Here is a 4407-nt window from a genome sequence, read left to right on the forward strand (position 1 = left end):
CAACAATGGATCCAGACAACAATATGCTATGGTCGCTAAAGGATAATGATAGACTGACTAGAGATGTGGTGGTTGGAAATGGGATAGAAAAAAGAATGGATGTTGTAATGGAGGAGAAGGTGAATCACTTTTTTATGTTGCACCATGCCTCTATAGAGACGTGGCTCGCCAAGTACCAGCAAGCTAGGCAAGATCGAGAGGAAGCGCAATCTGAATTTTGACATAACACACGCTCTGGACTGATTTGATATCCTGAGGGCATGGAGGAGATGCTGCGGTTCATGTCAACGCAATGGTTGCATGGAGCTTTGACCGCAACGTCTTGCGAAGGGACGGAGGTCTCAACCGAGAAGTTGGAATTCTGGAGGGGATGTAGTCCAAATCGGATGACATGTTTAGGATTTATCATATCTATATTTTATATGCGACAACTAATTTGAGTGTCTCAATGTACAATACAAAATATATAGTGCAGCGTGGTCGCGCGGACGACATTTTCGCGTGGAGTGTATTGACAAAATGTGCTCCACAACAGACTGTGGTATCATGGCAAGGTTCGAGCAAGAGAGCCGACGACGAGCAACAGATCCAAACACAGTTATAGATGAGATGGAGTATTTTGGAAACTTGCAAAGTACTGTTACGGTGGATTATTGTAGCTTCTCCATGATACTATTTGATGTGCAGTGGTTCAAAGTGGTACTTGAAGGAGCTGGAGCAACAGTTCGACGAGGTCCATCTGGATTTCTTGAAATAGATTCCGAAAAAAGATGGATGGATTTGCGCAACACCTTTGTCTTGCCAGCCCATTGTGAACATGTGCATGAACTCATTTGTTTGTTAATTGTATTATGACATGGCACATATCACAATAGTTTAATCTCTCTTCCATGTGTTTGTGAACAAGTAATCTTTTATCCAAACCCCTGACAACCTCGATGGTGGTATGTTATACCTTCAGCTCCCTGAAGTGTGAGAGTATATGATCAAAGCGATGTTCCGAGCATAGATGAGGACAATATGCAAATAGAGGGGTTGATATTGCAAGGATTGGAGGCCACCGAAAGCTTGGAGCATGTAGAGGAGCTATCATCGGGTAACAATGATGGAAATACAGGAGTCTAAAAACTCTTTGAGAATGAGGTGGACTCATCCTTTTGTGATGACATGTCTATCGACCTTCTAGTGTATATAGAGTTGTGTGAGGAGATTAACATGGGACCATAGGATACTTCATACTTGGAGCATCCACTTAATTCGTTGACTAATCACTTATAAGGGTACCATGCTTTGTATTTTTTAAATTGATTTATATTACCGTGCTCTGTATGATTTAAATTGATTATGCTCACATCATTTTTTGTATGTGCAAATGACATTTGTGGATACTTAGATCATCAGGATGAGTCGAGGGATGAGCGATGAGGAGTTGTAGAATATCTTCACGCACATGTCTCTAGATCAGATGGTAAGATTCAGAGACATGGCAGACTAGGAGCTGTCTCGGACATCGTCATGCCACTCTATTAGATCTACTTTGGCACGATCAGATGCTTCAGATTTGAGCAGATGAGGTCGACGCTCCAGACTGAGGCCAGAGGGAGGGAGTGCTTCAGGGTCAGAGGGATGTTGCAGAGATACGGAGACAGTAAGCCCGCGGTCAGCACGGGATACAGGTGCTACTCCTCGCTCTCATGGCGGTTCTAGAGAGCATGGCTCAGGTGGTTACTATGGAGGCACAAACGCGGTGTCTCTGTCTTGTCATTCTACTGGAGTTGCGTCAGCTCTAGGATTTGTCACACCTATGGAGATGTCTACTCCAGTTACTCTGGCTTTTACTCAGTCGTCTGTAGGTGGCACCCCTATGGGTGCTACACTGATAGATACTACCCCTTTCGGTACACCAGATGTACAGGGGTCTCGTGGATATCCCCAGGATCATGGTTGCAAGTTGGAGAGGACCCATCTTAGGCACACCCCAGAGGGGTATGCCTATCTTGCCAATGATGAGTCTGGAGCCATCATCATGAATGATGAGGGGAGGAGGGTGATGGCTCGCATGATAGAGTTGCGCCAACCAGTTTTTCGGTACAACATCTTAGATCATTGAAAAAACATACCAAAGGGGAGAAAGGACTACATAGTAGCATCCTTGCATGAGCAGTTTCCGGTTCCAGCAGCCACAACACATAGGTTTTCTATGGGCTGGATGATGGAGTACATGCATACATATATGTCACATAGACAATCGGGCACATGCAAGTCACTCAAGAGTGGGTTTGTAAAGCCCAAGTGGCTAGACGCAGACGACTAGCACCGATTGAGAGAGGAGGCTACAGATTCTCTAGGATGTTGGAGTCAACAGCGCAAGGCGGCGAGGGCACGTCTAGAGGCTGGAGTGGTCCATCATCTTGGGAGTGCGGCCACATGACATGTCTGGAGGACTATGTAAGTTTTTCTTTTGTTTTGCTTGCTTTTTTTTTTTGCAGTCTCCTTTGTATTGACAATCATGTTTCTAATAGTTAGTATTTTGTTTTCTTTGCAACACTCCATTACAAATCGCGATCCGAACGGCCTTGAGACTCAATATGCAAAGAGGCACGGTCTCTCTGCATTGATCAATCAATTATACAGATGCGACGGCCCTGTAAGTCACTCATCTTTCTTGTGCCTAGTTACCATGTTTAATTAGAATACATTATTGTATGGTGGACTAATGTGTAGTTGTTTCTTTTTTAACAGAGTCCGTTCGATGCTTCTTTGCAACGGGACGAGCTTTCCAATGGCGAGGATGTATAGCTCGCCCTTCTATCCCTGGAGCTCACACACCCTTCTTTTTTGGTCGCCTAATCTGTGTAGACATTTTCTATGTAGTAGGGATATCTTGCCATGATTGTACCAATCGCTTTTATTATGCGATCATGTATTTATTTCATGTACCAGTGTTATGATTTAAGTACACTTTGTCTTTATTTACACGAGCATTGTATACAGTGCTGAAACTATTTTGTATGGCCCAAATAAAGCACATAGTGCTATATGCCGCCCTACCACAAATTTCATTTTTTTCCTTGTTATCGTCGCTATTAGCATCACAAATTTACATACATGCATTGTTATTAGCGTCGCAAAGCGTCGTTATTTGCATCGGTTGCGACGCTGATATCGACGCAAATAGCGACGCTGATAACGATGATAATACCGCGACTGTTCTATGGCATCGCCAATAACAACACTTTTTGCGACGACGGGAGTAAATTTCTTTATTTACATTTTCGTCACTTTTAACATCGGTATAAGGCCTATATCCTGTAGTAAGTAATAATATTGATAAACATTATGTAGGCGAATATATATACACAACTACAACCACTATAATATATGAGGGGTATTGTGATGCAAAATTCGAGCACAATTTACATACAATCTCATGTCATGGGTATATATGTCTAAGTGTAGATGAATCTATTGGAATGTGCATCAATACATAGCCCTTGTATATAGTAAAGTGCATATTGATACTATTTAGAAAAACTATTGATATATATATCAATGCTTTTATTGATGCATATTTTGATATTAATTGAAAATATCTAAACTTGAAACTTACCCTACCTCTTGCCCATTCTTGTTGGTGACATAGAGCTTGAGAGTTAAGTACTTCACTCACTTTCATTTCTTCTTCTTTCCTATTTTATGCTTTTGTATTACTTATCGACATGATCATTATGCAATGTAGCTATGTTTAACTTGTTTTCTTTCCAATTTTTGCAAGTATTAATGCATGTATTCTTACACACACACACACACACAATGTGTGTGTTTGTGTGTCTTTGTGTGTGTGTGTGAGTGTGTGTGAACTACTATTAAATCTTAGGTGTAATATAACTATTCCACATAGTAATATTCATATTGACTTATCTTGTTTGAGGGTAAAATGAAGATTAATTAATTTTAATTAGTTCTTGATGATTGCATGCACTTAGAAAAATCATAAAAAATTGGAATGTCGATTATCATATAGACCTCAATACATTAATTGTAGGACAATTATAAGTCAAGTAGTTCTATGTCTCCTTGTCTATGTTATATTATCTTTGATTGATTAGAGTAATTAAATTAGCTCATGCTTGTAAATCAATTAAGTTTAACTCTAAAATTGATCCTATTAATACGAATTGAATATGTCAAATGATTTCTAATAATAATTAGAATATATAAGATTCAATACAACTAAGAATAATAAAAACATACATTATTGAATATACCTAATGACTTATGAACTAATGAATGAACAAATATGTATAGAGTAGAAAATTAATAACAATATTATAAATCTAGACTAGTAAGTCAATAATACTAAAACCATATTCTAGGTAGGGTTTAATATGTTATTTATTAGGATTA

The sequence above is a fragment of the Lygodium microphyllum genome, chromosome 1, assembly GCF_053477565.2.
Source record: "Lygodium microphyllum isolate KBCC chromosome 1, Lygodium_microphyllum_v1.1.10, whole genome shotgun sequence".
NCBI classification, from domain to species: domain Eukaryota; kingdom Viridiplantae; phylum Streptophyta; class Polypodiopsida; order Schizaeales; family Lygodiaceae; genus Lygodium; species Lygodium microphyllum.